Below are 18940 nucleotides of genomic sequence, written 5' to 3'. Positions count from 1 at the left end.
CTGGGTCTGTGCCCAGGATCTGAACTGGAAACCCTGGGCCACTGAAGCAGAGCGTGCAAACTTAACCACTTGGTCATGAGACTGGCCCCTCATTCCATCTTTTTTGCAGCTCTCTTTTCTCATGGCTTCTGGGAAGCTGCTGTCTTAAACTCTTAGCTCTTTAAACATTACCTTTTGAATTCCTATTTGGCATTACTTTCTTCTGTAAAATTTAAGTTATGTGATTGCTTTTCTGGCCTGTTTACTTGATTACCTCACCATAGGTAAACTTATATGTATGCTTCTGAATGCCTCTAGGCATCAGTATCACCTGAACACTCTTTTCTAGCCTTCATATCCATATTTGCAGTTGCCTTCTGGATATCTCTATTTAGGTATCCTAGGCATCTTGAATTTAATTTCTTTACTTTTATAGTCATATAATCTAAGCCCTAACTTTTTTGTCAAGATTATTGCAGTAGGTTAAATTATTTATTTAATTTTTGATATGGTGATATATTGGCATGGTTAAAAAAATATGAAAAAATATACAGTGAAAATTCTTCCTTCTAAACCTGTCTCTCTCTTATTTGCCCAGTGTTGCTTCCTATCTCCCATTGTTATTAGTGTTTTTCTTGGTGAAGAAGATTCGCCCTGAGCTAACATCCATTGCCAATCTTGCTCTTTTTTTTTGCTTGAGGAAGATAGCCCTGAGCTAACATCTGTGCCAGTTTTCCTCTGCTTTGTATGTGGGATGCCTCCACAGCATGGCTGATGAGTGGAGCAGGTCTATGCCGGGATCCAAACCCCTGAACCTAGACCACTGAAGTGGAGCACGTGGAACTTTTAACCCCTTGGCCATGGGGCTGGCCCCCTGTTGTTATTAGTTTCTTATTCATTTTCCTAGTTTCTTTATGTATGTACATGCTTATACATATATAGACTCTTGTTTATCTTTCCTACATAAAGGTAGAATATTACACATATTTATAATGAACTTCTTTCTTGGTGAAATGGAGAATTATGCCTTCTTCTTCTTCTTTTTTTTGGTGAGGAAGATTGTTACTGAGGTAACGTCTGTGCCAATCTTCATGGCTTGATGAGTGGTGTGTAGGTCCACACCTGGGATCCAAACCTTTGAATCCCAGGCCTCTGAAGTGGAGCGTGCGAACTTAATTCTCAAGTGCCACCAGTGCTTTTTACTTCTCTCTTTTTCAGTACAGTCCCCTCTGTTTCAAGATTATCTCCTACAAAGTGAATATGATTGTTGTGTCCCAGTTTCCTATAGTATTTCTTTTGTTTTTTTTTTTTTAGATTTTATTTTTTCCTTTTTCTTCCCAAAGCCCCCCAGTACATAGTTGTATATTCTTCGTTGTGGGTTCTTCTAGTTGTGGCATGTGGGACGCCATCTCAGCGTGGTTTGATGAGCAGTGCCATGTCTGTGCCCAGGAATCGAACCAACGAAACACTGGGCCGCCTGCAGCGGAGTGCGCGAACTTAACCACTCGGCCACGGGGCCAGCCCTCCTATGGTATTTCTTAGCTGTTTATTCAAGGAAAATTTTTTTTCTGGTCCATAGTATTTCCGTTAAAAGTATTATATTTCACACACATTTAAGTTCTGCACAGAGTATGGCTGGGTAAGCACACCTGCCCACAATAAAAAAATCTAGTTCTGTAGTTAGACAGCAGGGTCAGAAGTTTATGATGGCATTCCTCTAGAGCCAAGTAGAAATTACAGCTGCCAAACACCATGTAAGCTCTTCTTTTTCCATCTACCTGGTCGCTACCCCTCCTATTCTCTTACGTTCCCCACTCCATTCACTGCATAGCTGTGAGCAGACAAATAATCCCCGAAGATTACTCTCTGCATGCTGTTCTCAAATGCCACCAGTGCTTTTCTGTTCTCGTCACAAAGGTAAAGAAGTACTTGTTGTCCTCTTTATTTTTTCTTAAAGATTGGCTAACCTGAGCTGACAACCGTTGCCAGTCTTTTTTCTTTTTTCCTGCTTTTTCTCCCCAAATAGTACATGTTGTATATATATATTTTTTAGTTGTGAGTCCTGCTAGTTGTGGCATGTGGGACGCCGCTTCAGCGTGGCCTGATGAGCGGTGCCAGGTCCGCGCCCAGGATCCGAACTGGCGGAACCCTGGGCTCCCAAAGAGGAGCGCACAAACTTAACCCCTCGGCCACGGGGCCAGCCCTGTTTTCTTCTATCTTAAAAAAATTTTAGGGTCTGGCCCCGTGGCCGAGGGGTTAAGTTCCCACACTCTGCTTCCGCGGCCCAGGGTTTTGCCGGTCCGGATCCTGGGCGCGGACATGGCACCGCTCATCAGGGCACGCTGAGGCAGCGTCCCACATGCCACAACTAGAAGGACTCACAACTGAAAAATGCACAACTATGTACTGGGGGGCTTTGAGAGAAAGAGGAAAAAATAAAATCTTAAAAAAAAAGATTTTAGTATAGTGCTAAAGAAAAGACAACCATAATCCCTAATCTCACCCAGACATATCCAGGTAGTATAGTAGTAGTGTTAAGATCATGGGCTTTGGAACCAGAGGGACTAGGTATATGACTGGGTAAGCTTATCTGCTAAGCCTTAGTTTCCTTATCTGCAAAATAGCGTGGAGCTCTGTTTACGTGCCATGTACTGTCAGGTACTTTACATAGAGGAATGTATTATTTCACCCTCTCAACAGGATAATGCAATATAGGTACTGTTTTATCTATTTTTTTTTTTAATGCTGAGGCAACTTGAGCTGTAGAGAGGTTTAGTAATTTGTTTAGGGTCACATAAAAGTAGGTAAGCCAGATTTTGAACCCTGACACTCCAGAGATGATGCCGTTTTTTTTTTTCCCTTTGGTGAGGAAGATTGTCACTGAGCTAACATCCATGTCAGTCTTCATGGCTTGATGAGTCTTGTGTAGGTCCGTGCCTGGGATCCAAACCTTTGAACCCTGGACTTCTGAAGTGGAGCATGTGAACTTAAGCACTCTGCCCTTGGGCTGGCCTCCGGAGGTGATACTCTTAAGGGTCGTGCTGTACTTCAGATTATAGTTCAAGCAGGTTACCAGAAGTGTTAATACATACGTATATGTGAATATCTTCACGTTGATGTTTCTTAGAATAGGAGAAAAATGAAATAGCATCAATGTGGTGAGATTAGGAAGTATATCATCATTATAAGGACACTGTTTCTTCATGGTTGAATCTTGTCTGAGGTTTATTAGTTTCTGCCATTGTATATGTGTGTTTTATTTAACCCTGTAATTTCTACTTTATTCTCTGTCTTTAAATTAGAATAGAGAAATTCAAATGAGCTGTATCTCTGTTCATGAAAATTTCATTTTACTTAGACTTTCCAGAAGTTTTTTTTAATCTTTGATGACAGCTGATTAATATTTGTGGATGTTTGACTGCTTCTGGTAACTGATTTTTTTGGAAAGTGCTGACTTTTCTTTCCCAAACACACACTATCCTTTGGTCTTCTTTGATGTGTGGATAACGTATGTCAAAGTACTACATTTCTTTTGTCATTTGAACGAATAGCCACATATTATAAGTTATAAAAGGATTAATATTTTCCTCTTATTCAAAACAAAGACTCCTAATTTCTTTGGACCAACCCTGTGTGTTTTAATTTACTCATTTGTATGTTTGTGTGTAGGATTTTCTTAACTTATTTTTAATTGTAAGATACAGGAATTAGAAAAAAGAGGGTGTACCCAGTATATAGACAATTAAAACAAAATAATAAAGTAAATTTCCACATACCCACCAAGCTTAGTAAGTAGAGCATTGCTCATATCTTTGACCCCTTTGTGCCTCTCTCTGATCCCATTATCCGCTTCCCTGATGGAAACACCTTCCTGAATTTTGTATTTATTGTTCCTACTTCTCTTCAGTTTTATTTTTAAACAATATATTTAGTTGTGGCTATTTTGAACTTCATATAAATGGAATCATGCTCTATTGAATTTGATTCACTTTATGTTTTTGAGATTCATCTATTTGATGCATGTGGCTATAGTTAATTCATTTTCATTGTTGTATAGTATTTCAACATGTGAATTACACCACTATCCATTCTGCTGTTGATGGACATGTAGATTTTTGTCAGTTTTGCAATTATGAACAGTTACTGTTGTGAATCTTGTACATGTACAGGAGTTTCTCTGGCTCACTACTCTTCAAACTGCTGAATGTGCTTCAAAAAAGGTCATAAAATCAATTTAGTGGGGAGCAACCAGCATTAAAAAATGAAATAGAACTGTAAAAAATTCACAGTACATTTTCAGTATCCTTTGTATGTATACAGAGTTGCAATATAAAACATTTCTGAGGCTGGCCTGGTGGCGCTTTGGTTAAGTTTGTGTACTCCGCTTCAGTGGCCCGGGGTTTGCTGGTTTGGATCCTGGGGGGTGGACCTACGTACTGCTTATCAGGCCATGCTGTGGCAGGCATCCCACATATAAAGTATAGGAAGATGGGCAGGGGTGTTAGCTCAGGGCCAGTCTTCTTCAGCAAAAAACAAAAACAAAAACAAAAAACCAAAGAAACCCAGGAGGATTGGGGGCTGCTGTTAGCTCAGAACTGATCTTCCTCAAAAAAAAAAGAAAAGAAAAGAAAAACATATTTCTTAGAGTGGTTTATGGGCAAAAAAGTTTGAGAAACACTAGGGTATATACTTAGAAGTGGAGCTGCTCAGTTGTCAGGAAGGCCAGTCCATTTTCAGAAGTGGTTGTTTATTTCATTTTACTTTACCACCAGTGAATGGCTTCTTTGCTCTGTATCTTTACCCACTGCTTAGTACGTCAATCTTTTTAACTTTAGTCATTTTGGTAGTTATGTGTTGGTATCTTACTGTGGTTTTTACTTTGCAATTTCCTGATTACTAATGATGGTGACCCTCTTTTCATCTATTTGTAGGCTATTTGGATTTTCTCACTTGAGATTTGCAGATAACTTCTCTATGTTAGTGATTCAGTTTTTCTTTTAATGAAAAGTTCTTAATTTCAGTGTAGTCAAAAATTTGTTTTTCTTTTCTTTTGTGGTTAGTGCTTTTTGTGACCTGTCAAGGAAATCTTTTTTTTTTTTGAGGAAGAATAGCCCTGAGCTAACTACTGCCAGTCCTCCTCTTTTTGCTGGGGAAGCCTGGCTCTGAGCTAACATCCGTGCCCATCTTCCTCTACTTTATATGTGGGACGCCTATTACAGTGTGGCTTTTGCTAAGCGGTGCCGTGTCTGCACCTGGGATACAAACTGGTGAACCCCGGGCCACCGAGAAGCGGAATGTGCGCACTTAACCACTGTGCCACTGAGCTGGCCCCAGGAAATCTTTTCATAACTTGAGGTCATGAAATTATTCTCTTGTATAATCTTCTAAAAGAGTGTTTTTTACTGCTTTTTACATTTAGGTCTATAACCAAGCCATCTGGATTTGATTTTCTGTATAGAGTAAAATAGAGAGGAAAATATTTATTTTATCTATATTATGTATTTTATACATATTATACATATAATACATATTACATATTATAGTAAATAACAACAGCCAGTTATATTATATAACACCGTTCTTTCCGCTCCTGCTCTACAGTGGCACCATGTCATAAATCAGTTCATATATGGATGAATTTGTTTCTAGACTTTCTGTCCTGTTCTTTTGATTTGTTTTATCTTTGTGCTAATACCACAATTTTAAAATTACTCTAGCTTTGTAAATCTGGACATGAGATAGCAGATAAAATTAGTCCTTCCTTCTTGTCTTTCTCTTTTTTTGGTATCTTGCCTGTTGCTCTTTGCATTTCATAACCATTTAGAATTATATTTTTCCATGAAAAATCCTTTTAGTGTTTTGATTGACTTTGCATTGATTCTATAAATCAATTTGAGACATCTTTACAATTTCGAATCTTACAGTCTATGAACATGGTAATCTCCAATTATTGTTTTCTTTTTTAATTCTGATAAAATATACACCACAGAAAATTTACCATTTTAGACATTTGTGAGTATGCAGTTCAGTGGCATTATGTTCACAGTGTTGTAACCATCACCAGTGTCTATTTTCAGAGGTTTTTCATCATCCCACACAGAAACTATACCCATTAAACAATAACTCCTCATTCTACCCTCTCCCTGGCCCCTGGTAACTTCTCTTCTGCTTTCTATCAGTTTGTCTACTGTAGATACCTCATTTAAGTGGGATCATACGTTATTTGTCTTTTCTGTTTTTAAAGACTTTGTTTTTTTTTCCTTTTTCTCAAAGCCCCCTGGTACATAGTTGTGTATTTTTAGTTGTGGGTCCTCCTAGCTGTGGCATGTGGGATGCCACCTCAGCATGGCTTGATGAGCGGTGCCATGTCAGCGCCCAGGATTCGAACTGGTGAAAACCTGGGCCACCGAAGCAGAGCTCGCGAATGTAACCACTCGGCAGCAGGGCTGGCCTGTACGAGTTCTTTATCTAGTTCTGCGTCTAGACCCTTATCAGGTATTTGATTTGCAAATGTTTTCTCCTCTTCTTTGGGGTTTTTCACTCTCATGATAGTATCCTTTGATGCATAAAAGTTTTAATTTTGATGTTCAATTTGTCTATTTTTGTTTTTTGTTGCTTATGCTTTGGTGTCATATCCAAGAAATTATTGCCAAATCCAGTGTCACGATGGTTTCTTCTGTGTCTTCTTTTAACTATTTTTAAAATTTTAGCCCTTCTGTTTAGGTCTTTGATCCATTTTGAGGTAATTTTTCTATATGGTGTAAGGTAAGGGTCAAACTTAGTTCTTTTGCATGTGGATATCCAGTTTTCTCTGCACCATTTTTTTTTTTTTTATTAATGTTATGATAGATTACAACCTTGTGAGATTTCAGTTGTACATTTTTGTTAGTCATGTTGTGGGTACACCACTTCCCCCTCTGTGCCCTCCCCCCACCCCCCCTTTTCCCTGGTAACCACCGATCAGATCTCCTTATCAATATACTAACTTCCACCTATGAGTGGAGTCATATAGAGTTCGTCTTTCTCTGACTGGCTTATTTCACTTAACATAATACCCTCGAGGTCCATCCACGTTGTTGTGATTGGGCCAATTTTGTCTTTTTTTATGGCTGAGTAGTATTCCATTGTGTATTCTCTGCACCATTTTTTGGAAAGATGTTCCTTTCCCTATTGAATGGTTTCGCTCCCCTGCCAAAAAGCATTTGACCATATTTGCAAGAATTTATTTTTGGGCTTTATTTCGTTGCTCTGTATGTCTGTCTTTATGTCAGTACCATACCATTTTGATCACTGTAGCTTTGTAGTAAGTTTTGAAACCAGGAAGTGTTAGTCCTGCAAGTTTGTTCTTCACTTTCAGGATTGTTTTGGCTATTTGGGGTCCCTTGAGATCCAAATGAGTTTTAGGAATGTGTTTTTCTATTTCTGCATGAAATGTTGGAATTTTGCTAGGGATTGCATTGAATCTGTAGATTGCTTTGGGTAGTAATGACATCTTAACAACATTGTCTTCCATAGGATGTCTTTACATTTGTTTGTGTTGTCTTTAGTTTCTTTCAGCAGCATTTTGTAGTTTTCAGTATATAAGTCCTTTGCCTCCTTGGATAAGTTCATTTCTAAGTTATTTTTTTTTGATGCCATTGTAAGTGCAATTGTTTTCTTAATTTCCTTTTCATATTGTTCCTTTACAATTATTTTTTAATTAAGCCTTTTCATTTTAAGTCAAGTGTAGAGTCACATGCAGGTGCAAGAAATAATACAGAGAGATCTTGCATACTGTTAACTCAGTTTCCCCAATGCTAATGTCTTGAAGAACTATAGGATAGTATCACCACCAGGATATTGATACAGTAAATAAACAGTAATTCCATCACCACAAGGATCTTTCATGGTGCCCTTTTTTATAACCACAGCTGCTTCCTTCCTGCCCCCATGCTTAGTTCCTGGTAACCACTAACGTATTCTCCAGTTCTGTAATTCTGTCATTTCAGGGATGTTGTATAAATGGAATCATAGAATATGTAACTTTTGGGGATTGGTTTCTTTTCACTCGACATAATTCTCTGGAGATTGATCCAGGTTGTTGAATGTTTTAGTAGTTCGATCCTTATTTATTTATTTTTTTTGGAAGATTAGCCCTGAGCTAGCATCTGCCGCCAATCCTCCTCTTTTTTTTTTCTTTTTTGATGAGGAAGACTGGCCCTGAGCTAACATCCGTGCCCATCTTCCTCTCCTTTATATGTGGGATGCCTGCCATATCATGGCTAGGCAAGTGGTGCATAGGTCTGCACCTGGGATCTGAACCGGTGAACCCCGGGCTGCTGAAGCAGAACGTGCGAACTTAACTGCTGTGCCACTGGCTGGCCCCAGTGGTTCTGTCTCTTAATGCTTTGTATTCTATGTTCTGGTCAGTTTGTTTAACCATTGGTATGCTGAAAGCTGTCTCAGGTATTTCCAGGTTGGGGCTGTTATGAATCAAGCTGTTAGAAACATTCACATACAGATTTTTGTGTGAATGTAGGTCTTCATTTCTCTGGGATGAATGTCCAGTGGTACACTTGCTAAGTACTATGTGGCTGCATGTTTAGTTTTTTTTAAGAAATTGCCAAAGTGTTTTCCAGAGTGACTGTACCGTTTTACGTTTCCACTGGAAATCTGTGAGCTATCCAATTTAGCATCCTTTCAGTGTGGGGCATTGTCACTATTCTTTTTATTTAGTAATTTTTTTAGGTGTGTAGTGGTATTTCGTTGTGGTTTTAATTTGCATTTATCTAATGACTGATGATGTTGACCATCTTTGTGCTTATTTGCTATCTGTGTATCCTCTTTCGCTGAAATATCTGTGCATGACTTTTGCCTATTTTTTAATTTGTTTATTTATTTTGAAAACATTTATGTTTAGAATTAGCCAGCTGGACTCAGTTTAGATCATGCCAGTTTTGTTGGCAACATTCAAAGCATCATAGTCAGGAGGCAGTGGAACATAAGCTGCCTTCTGTCTGTCAGGGCTGAGGTGGAGAAGGAAAGGAAGCCTTAGTCCCTTTTGCTCTCACTGCCCTCACACCCTGTCTTCATTCCCCAGTCTTCTCGCATAGCAGTGCTTCCTTTGTGCTTGTCATTTTTTTCCAGATAGTGATTTTTTCCATTCTTTGCTGATCTTTTTTATTGTAGAGTTTGACAGTTCTTTATATAGTCTAGCTATGAGTACTTCGTCAAGTATGTGATTTATTTTTTTATTTTTTATTTTTTTGAAAGATTTTATTTTTTTCCTTTTTCTTCCCAAAGCCTCCCGGTACATAGTTGTATATTCTTTGTTGTGGGTCCTAGTTGTGGCATGTGGGACGCTGCCTCAGCGTGGCTTGATGAGCAGTGCCATGTCCGCGCCTAGGAGTCGAACCAACGAAATACTGGTCCGCCTGCAGCGAAGCGTGCGAACTTAACCACTCGGCCATGGGGCCAGCCCCTATGTGATTTATTTTTATTTTCTTCTGGGCTGGAGCTTGGGTTTTCGTCCTCCTAATGGACTTTTTTTGCAGAGCAAGAGTTTTTAATTTTGTTCGAGTCCAGTTTATGAATTTTTCCTTTTACGGATCATGCTTTTATTGTTAAATCTGATAACTCTTTACCTAACCTTAAATCCCAAAGATTTTTCTCCTATGTTTTCTTTTAAAAGTTTGATAGTTTTTTATTTTCATTTTTTTGTTGAAGATCAGCCTTGGGCTAACACCTGCTGCCAATCCTCCTCTTTTTGCTGAGAAAGACTGGCCCTGAGCTAACATCCATGCCCATTTTCCTTTACTTTATATGTGGGATGCCTACCACAGCATGGCTTGCTGAGCAGTGCCATGTCCACACCCGGGATCCGAACTCGCGGACCCTGGGTTGCTGAAGCGGAACATGGAAGCTTAATCGCTGCGCCACCAGGCCAGCCCCTAAAAGTTTGACAGTTTTATGCTTTACATTTGAGTTTGTGATAGATTTTGAGTTAATTTTTGGATAAACTGTGTGAGACTCAGGTGAAGGTTCTTTTTTTGCCTATGAGTGTCCTGACGCTCCAGTGCCGTTTGTTGAAAAGTCTATCTTTCCTCCATTGAATTGCTCTTGCACCTTTGTTCAAAATCAGCTGAGCATCTTTGTTTGAGTATATTGCTGGGCTTTTTGTCCTGTTCCGTTGATCTCTGTGTCTGTCTCTCTGGTGGTTTCACACTCTCTTAATTACTGTACCTATGTAATAACTCTTGAAATCAGGTAGATGATTCATTCCACTTTATTATTCTTTTTCAAAATTGGTTTTGGCTGTCTAGTTCCTTTGTGGTGTTGGTTTAAAAGAAAAAAAACAAAACATATAATAATAACCTGTCTGTATCTATCCAGAAAGCTTGCTAGGATTTTGATAGAGATATCATTAAACCTGCACGTCAGTTTGTGGAGAATTGGCATCTTTACTATATTGAGTTGAGTCTTCTAAAAGACGTTCTGTGCGTTTCCATTTATTTAGATCTTTGATTTCTTTTGTTGGTTTTGCATGTTTTGTAGCCTACAAGGCCTATCCATGTTTTTTGGATTTATACCTAAGTATTTAATTTTTTTGGAAGCAATTATAAATAGTATTGTACATTTAATTTTGGTGTCCACATATTTATTGGTATTATATGGAAATAACAATTGATTTTTATATTTATCTTGTATCCTGCAACCTTGCTGAATTCACCTAATAGTTCTAGGAGTTTTGTTGTGGATTTCTTATGTAGATAAATGTGTCATCTGAAAATAGGTTATTTTTATTTCTTCCTTCTCAGTTTGTATGCCTTTTATGCTTGCCTAATTGTTCTGGCTAGAAATTTCAGCCCTGTGTTGATTAAGATTAGTGCTAGTGGACGTACTTGCCTCGTTTCTGACCTTAGGGGGAAAGCGTTCACTCTGTGATGAAAACCACTAAGCAGGATGTCAGCTGTAGGTTTTTTGATGTTCTGTATGAAGTTGAGAAAGTTTACCTCTGTTCTATTCCTATTTTTCTTAGCTTTTTTGAAATCATGAATGGGTGCTGAATTTTGTCAAGTGCTTTTTCTGCATCAATTCATATATGTAATTTCTTTGGCCTGTTGATGTTGTAGATTGCATTCATTAATTTTGAATATTTAACCAGCTTTAGAGTAAGACTCGCTTGATCAGGGCATACAGTTCTTTTTATATATTACAGTAGTCTGTATTTTGTTGAGGGTTTTTGTGTCCATTCGTGAGGGATATTAGTCTGTAGTTTTCTCTTTTCGTACTCTGGTTTTGATATTGGAATAGTAGTAGGTTTATAAAATGTATTGGCAAGTCCTCCCTCCTTTTCTGTTTTCTGGAAGAGATTGTATAGAATTGGTGTTAATTCCTCTTTAAATGTTTGGTACAGTTCTTCATTGAAACTGGGCCTTCATATTTCTTTTTTGTTAGTTTGTAAACTACAAATTAAAATTTTAAAATAGTTACAGGGCTCTTCAAATGATCAATTTCATGATTGGTGAGTTGGAGTAGTTTATGTTTTTCAAGGAAGGGGTCTATTTTGTCTAACTGTCTATGTGTGTGAAGTTGTTGATAGCATTCCTTTATTATCCTTTTGATGTCTACAGGCTCTTTACTGATATCCTGTTGCATTCTTGATACTGATAATTTGTCTTCTCTCTTTTTTTCTTTGTCAGTGTTGCTAGAGGTTTATCAATTTATTGATCTTTTCAAAGAACCAGCTCCTTGTCTTGTTGATTTTTCTTTTTTTTTTCCTATTTTAAATTTCATTGATTTCTGCTGTTATATTTATTTTTTCCTTCTGTTTGCTTTGGATTTATTTTGTTCTTTTTTTAGTTTCTTGAGGTGGAAGCTTAGATTATTGATTTGAGAGTTTTCCATTTTTCTGTGCATTATTATAAATTTCCCTTTTATCAGTGGTTTAGCTATGTCCCACAAATTTTGCTTTGTTGTATTTTGATTTTTGTTCAATATGTTTTTTTCGTTTTCCTAGAGGCTTCCTCTTTCATTATTTTGCTACTTCCTTCTGGCCTCTGTGGTTTCTGATGAGAAATCTGTTCTCATTCAAATTGTTTTTTCGCTTGTAAATAAAATGTCGTTTTTCTCTGGCTGCTTTCAAGATATTTTTCTTGTTTTCAGATTTCAGAAGTTTAATTAGGATGTGTTTAGATGTAGATGTCTTTGGAATTATCCTGTTTGAGATTTGCTCAGCTTCTTGAATCTGTAGTTTTGGGGATTTTTCAGCCATTATTTATTTAAGTAGTTTTTCAGTTCCACCTTGTTTCTCCTTTCCTTCCTGGGACTCTGATGACGTGAATGTTAGGTTTTTCGTTATAGTCTCAAAGATCCTTGAGGCTCTGTTCATTTTTTTGTTCTCAGTTATTTTCTCTGTTGTTTACTTTTTATTGTTATATCTTCTAGTTCACTGATTGTTTTCCTCCCTTTCCTTCATTCTGTTGCTGAGATCATCCATTGAGCTCTTTGCTTATTGTACTTTAAGTTCTAAAATTTCTATTCGGCTCTTCTTTCTATCTTCAGTTTTTTGCTGAGACTTTCTGTTTTTCCTTTCTGTGTTCATAATTGCTTGTTGAATCATTTTTATCATGTGCTTTTAAATCTTCATAGATAATTCTAACATCTCTGTCAGGTGTTAAAATTACAGATATCTCAGTATTGGCATCTGTTGATTCTCTCTTTTAGTTCTGTTTGAGATCTTCCTAGTTCTTGGTATGATAGATGATTTTTGATTGAAACCTGACATTTTTGTATTATGTTATGGGACCTTGCATCTTATGTAAACCTGTTTTAGCTGGCTTTCTCTGACACTTGTCTGACAGGAGAAGACTGTGGGCACTATTTCCTTATGCCAGGTAGGGGATGAAGTTCAAGTTCCCTGTTTGGCCTGGGTTGACATTTGAGGGAACCTGCTTGTTATTGCTGAGCTGAGTTGGGAGTTATGGCTCCTTACCTGATTTCCACGTTGGATGTAGCCTCATTTACCACTGTGTGTTGGTGAAAGTCCTGACTCCCTGCTAGACCTTCTCTGATACCACCCCAGTGGGAACAGAATGGGTTGTCTTGTTACTGCCAGATGGAGGTGAAAGTCCAGGGTTTCCTTGTTGTCTTCACTGACGCCATAGATGGGGGAGATGCTCATTACCAGCCACGAGGATGAAAGTTCTGATTCCCTGCATGACCTGCTCTTACATTAACCTAGTGAGAGTCTTGGGATGACTCATAGTCTCAAGAGGGTGGATGTGTAGGTTCCCCACTTGACCATTTCAGGAGTGGGTAGGGCCAGTTTTTCTGTGATATTTTGCTGGAGTAGAGCAGCTACTGTCTAAAAGTTTTCTTTCTAGCTAATATGCCCCTTTCCCAGTCCTTTGTCTAGAGAGAGAAGCTTTTTGTTAGGGCTTCATTTTTGGTCTGTGCTGTTGGTGCTTCTGGGTTGCTGACTTGTTTCATTCCAAGAGTGGGACATATTAGGCAGAAAGAAAACCCAGGGAACTCGCTGCTCTGTTGTTCCTTGGGTCCTGTGGTCTCTAGCTAATTTGCCTTCTCACCACCTTTCAGAATACGTTTGTTTTGTTTATAAAGTCTGCAGTTTTTGTTTCTACTTAGCAGAAAGAATAGGGAAAAGTACATGTGTTTTATCCTCTCAGAATAAGTCTAGTCTTTGATTTCATTGAGTTTGCGCCATTGTTTTTCTGTTTTATTTCATTGATTTCTGCTCTGATCTTTATATTTTTCTCTTTTAGTTTCTTAAGGTGCAAGGTGAAGTAATTGACTTGAGTTTCTTTTCTAATATAGGCTTTTAGCGCTATAAATTTCCCCCTCAATTATTGCTTTAACTGGCTGCCACAAATGTTGGTAAGTTTTTTTTTCACTTTCATTCATTTCAAAATACTATTTTCTCTTTTGATTTCTTCTTTGACCTATTGGTTATTTAGAAATGTATTTAGATTCCAAACATCTGGGTATTTTTCCGTTGATTTTTGTCATTGATTTCTAAATTAATTACATTGTGGTCAGAGAAAATTCTTTATATGACTTGAAAACTTTTAAATTTATCAAGTTGTTTCATAGCCTGAATGTGGTCTGTCTTGGCGAATGTTCCACGTGTCCTTCAACAGAATGTGTATTCTGCTAGTTTGTAGACAGTATTCTATAAAGTTACTTAATGTCAGTTTGGTTGATGATATTATTCTGGTTGATCATATTGTTCAAGGCTTATGTATCCTTAGTGATTTTCTGTCTGCTGGTTCTACCAGTTATTGAGAGGGCTTGTTGAAATGTCCAGATATAATTGTGGGTTTTCCCATTTCTTCTTGTAGTTTGGTTATTTTTACTTTATGTACTTTGAAGCTGTTTTTAGGTGAATAAATGTTTAGGATTTTTGTATCTTAATGAGTTAAACCCTTTATCTTTGTGAAATGACCCCCTTTTTTCTTGATAATGCTGATTTTGAAGTTTACTTTGTATATTAATACAACTGTTTCAACTTTGTTTTGATTTGTGGTTGTAATATGACCTTTTTCTCTGGCTGCTTTGAAGATTTTTTCTTTGTCTCTGGTTTTAGGCAGTTTGATTATGATGTTTTGGTTTACGTTTCTTTATGTTTCTATCGTTTGGTGGCTTTTAAAGAGTGCTGTCTTCTATGTGTTTATAGTTTTCCTCAAATACGGCAAATTGTTGACATTATTTCTTCAGATATTTTTTTCTGTATTATCTCCTTTGTCGCCCCAATTACAAGAATATTTGGTTTTGTAAAGTTGTCTCAAAGCTAACGTTTGCTCTGTTCATTCATTTTTTAAAGTATTTTTTCTCTCTGTTTCATTTTGGTTAGTAACTATTACTTGATTTCATGGGCTGTAAGTCTCAGAGTATGTTTGTCATCTTAGACCTTGTAATTTTCATCTCTAGAAGTTCAAATTTTTTAATTCTTTGATGTTTCTGTTTAACATGTTTAATGTTTCCTCTAGCTTCTTGAACAGATGGAGTGTATTCATAATTGCTTTAAATGACTTTTGTACTAATTCTATTGTCTGTGTCATTTCAAGATTGGTTTGATTGACTGGTTTTTGTTTCATTATGAAGTGTAATTTCCTGCTTCCGTTATGTCTTGTAAGTTTTTATTGACTTTTAGTCATTGTGAATTTTATCTTGTTAGGTTCTCTATTTTAGTATGCCTAAAAACATTTTTGGACTTTGTTTTGTGACATGATTAAGTTACTGGAAAACAGTTTATTCATTTTGGGTCTTGCATTTATGTTTTGTTTGGATGGAACAGAGCTTTGTTTAGTCTAGGGTTAATTTTCCCCTCCTTCTGAGGCATTACCCTTCATAGTACTCTGATGTGGTATGAATTATAGGTTTTCCATTCTGGCTTTTGGGAACAGGCCTTATTTGCATCCTTATGAGAGTTCTGGGTGCTGTTACTTTGTTTTTTTCTTTAGAAAATGGAAATTTTCTTTATTTTTCCATGTCTACAAGATAATCACTTGTATATACACATTGAATATACACTTCAAAATTTTATATATAAAAATATAGTTTACCCCATTGCAATCCTTCTGTTAATACTGGTATTATTCTGTTAATACTTGCTTTTTTCATTCATAGTATTGTTAAGTTAACCATGTATCTTGAACATTTCACCTCAATCAATGTGGACCTCTTCATCCTTACTATCATTGTAGAGGATCCATTCTCTGATGTATCATATTCTTTTCTTTTTTGTCAATTCCTTTTTTTATGGACATTAGGGTGCTTCTGATATTTTGCTATTAGCAACAACACTTTGATGAATGTTCTTGTTACATTATTTGTGCGCACATTTGCTCTATTACCTTAGGAAGCATTGCTAGAAATGATATTGAATTGTGAGAATTTACATTGGCTGCTGCTACTTCTGAATCTTTTGGTGGTTCTCCCCTTGGCCTTGAACAGTTCTCTCCCGTGCAAGTGCTGATTCGTTACTCCGTACATTCTAGGGTAAGCCCCTGTAGATCTCTTCATTTTTCTCTCTCCCCAGCTCTCTGCTCAGTGGGTCTCCCTTGTGAGCTCTAGCCACCTTGGCTTCCTTGCACTCCCAACACCGTTTTCTCAGCTTAAGGAGACTACAGGCTCTGCCTGGGTTCCTTCTCCCTGTACCATGGCCTGGAAACTCAAGGCAGTAAGCTGGGCAAACGGATGGCTTACGTTGTTTGTTTCTTGTCTGCCAGGGATCAGTGTCATTCCTCACCTGTTCTCCAAAATCTTCAGTGTTGTTGTTTCATACGTTTTGTTAGGTTTTTATTATTTCATGTAGAAGGCTAAATCTGGTCCCTTTTATTCCGTCTTGACTGGATGTGGTATCGTTGTGGTTTTATTTTGCATTTTCGTAATGACTAGTGATATTGAACACATTTTAATTCGCTTATTGACCATTCATGTGTTTTCTCTTGTGAAGAGTTTTTTTAAACCTTTAGCCCTTTTCCTTCTTTCTTTCCTTTCTTTCTTTTTTTTTTTAAATTTTTTTCCCTTTTTTTCTTCTTCTCCCGAAAGACCCCCAGTACATAGTTGTATATTCTAGTTGTGGGTCCTTCTGGTTGTGCTATGTGGGACACCACCTCAGCATGGCCTGATGAGCAGTGCCCTGTCTGTGCCCAGGATCCGAACTTGTGAAACCCTGGGCTGCCGAAGTGGAGCACGTGAACTTAACCACTTGGCCACGGGGCCGGCCCCTATTTTTCTTTGTTCTTTGTTTGTTCATCTTTTTTTCTTTTTTTTGAGTTGCAAAAGGTCCTTGTATGTCCTGGATACCCATTCTTTGTTGGGTGAATGTTTTGTAAATACTTGATCCAAATCTATGTTTTCCTATTTATTTTCTTAACTGTGCCCCACCCCCCCCTTTTTTTTTTTGGTGAGGAAGAGTGGCCCCGAGCTAACACCTTTTGCCAATCTTCCGCTTTTCTTTTTGTCTCCTCACAGCCCCAGTAGATAGTTGTATATCCTAGTTGTAGGTCCTTCTAGTTCTTCTCTGTGGGATGCTGCCTCAGCATGGCTTGATGAGTGGTGTGTAGGTCTATGCCCAGGATCCAAATTGGCGAACCCTGGGACAGTGAAGTGGAGTGTGCCAACTTAACCACTAAGCAACTGGGCCAGCCCCTTAGCTATGTGTGCCTTTTGTTGAGCAGAAATATTTAAGTCTGACGGAGTTTACCGGTTTTTTCTTTCATAGTTATGACTTACTGTGAGCTAGGATGCTTCTGCCTAACCCTGAAGTCATGAAAGTAATTTCCTTTGTTCCCTCTGAAACTTTTTGTTTTTGCTAGTTTATATTTAGATCTGTGGTGCATCTCAAATCAAGTTTTGTAGGTTTTGCTTTTTGCATATGGATGTCCAATTGTTTCTGCACCATTTGTTGAAAAGAGTCTTCTTTCCTTACTGGATTGCTTTGGAGAAACATCACTTGGCTGCATGAGTAGTCTCTATTTCAGGAATCTTTATTTTGTTCTGTTGATCTGTTTGTCTGTCCTTATATCATTACAACATTATTTTGTTTGTAACTTTGTAGTAAGTCTTGAATCAGATTTGCAAGTCCTGCAACCTTTTTCATCTTTTTCGAGATTGCTTTGTATATTCTAAGTCCTTAACATTTCCATATAAATTTTAATATTTGCTTTTCCATTTCTCCAAAAAGGCTGGTGGGAATTTAGTATTTCACTTGCTTTGAATCTATAGATCAATTTGAGGAGAATTGACTTGTTAATGATGTTGTCATCTTTTCTTAGCATTGTACATCTCTCCATTGATTTAGGTCATCTGTGTGTTTTTCCAAGCAGCATTATTTTGGTCTTGCATGTCTTTTGTTTTTAAAGATTTTATTTTTCTTTTTTCTCCCAAAGTCCCCCAGTACATAGTTGTGTATTTTTAGTTGTGGGTCCTTCTAGTTGTGGCATGTGGGACGCTGCCTCAGCATGGCTTGATGAGCCGTGCAGTGTCCGCACCCAGGATCTGAACCAGTGAAACCTTGGGCCACCGAAGCAGAGCGCCGGAACTTAACCACTTGGCCTTGGGGCTGGCCCCTCTTTTCTTTTTAAAATTATTTTTATTTTTAAATGTTTCATGTTATTTGATGCTATTGTAAGTGTATTTTAAAGAATTCAGGTTCTAATTATTTATTCTTAGTGTATGGAAATAGAATTTTATGTGTCTCAACCTGTGCTTTACAGCCTTACTTAACTCACGTTAGTTCTGTGAGATTCTTTTTTTCTGTTTTTGGGGAAGATTCGCCCTGAGCGAACATCTGCTGCCAATCCTCCTCTTTTTGCTGAGGAAGATTGGCCCTGAGCTAACATCTCTGCTCATCTTCCTCTGTTGTATGTGTGGGATGCCTCTGCAGCATGGCTTAATAAGTGGTGGGTAGGTCTGTGCTTGGGATCCGAACTGGTGAACCCTGGGCCACTGAAATGGAATGTGTGAACTTTACTGTACTACTGGGCTGGCCCTTTCTATGAGTTTTTTGGGCACATAACTTAGATTTTTCTAGTAGATGATCATGTCATAAAACTTTTACCTCTTTCCAATTTGTATTCTGTTTATTTTCTTCCCATATTGCATGTACTTAAATCTTGTTTCCATTTTTTAGGGAGGGCACTCAGCTTTACACTGTTAATTATGATGTCAACTGTAGGCTTTTTATTGATTACCTTTATCAGGTTGTTTTAAAATATAGGTTTTATTATTATTTAAGTATGGCAGGCAGTTACAGATCAAGAGAGGACTGCCATTGAGAAGATAGTTTGTTATAGTCATAGATCCCCAGAGGAGAGGGTCCACCACTATACAGGAGGAAGCCAGTTGGGGAAGCACCAGTGTCAGTTAGGAGGCAGAGGGAGTACAAGGGAGGAGATAAAGGCATGAGCCTTTGTTTTGGTTTCTGTGGGAAGAAATAGGCAAGGAATGGCAATCA

The 18940-nt window shown here is 37.8% G+C and overlaps 1 protein-coding gene and 1 non-coding gene across 23 annotated transcripts in view; one reads left to right on the top strand and one right to left on the bottom strand.

Annotated features, from left to right (window-relative positions):
- MLLT10 (MLLT10 histone lysine methyltransferase DOT1L cofactor) overlaps positions 1–18940 on the top strand; it is a 258500-nt gene that overhangs the window by 15476 nt on the left and 224084 nt on the right. The window lies entirely within an intron of this gene.
- Positions 9064–9131, bottom strand: LOC123282170 (small nucleolar RNA SNORD42). Its single transcript, XR_006522178.1, has one exon. It is a non-coding gene; the product is annotated as a small nucleolar RNA SNORD42 (small nucleolar RNA).

This window comes from Equus asinus, chromosome 29 (assembly GCF_041296235.1).
Source record: "Equus asinus isolate D_3611 breed Donkey chromosome 29, EquAss-T2T_v2, whole genome shotgun sequence".
Taxonomy (NCBI): Eukaryota; Metazoa; Chordata; class Mammalia; order Perissodactyla; family Equidae; genus Equus; species Equus asinus.
This window is presented reverse-complemented; position numbering and strand designations above follow the sequence as displayed.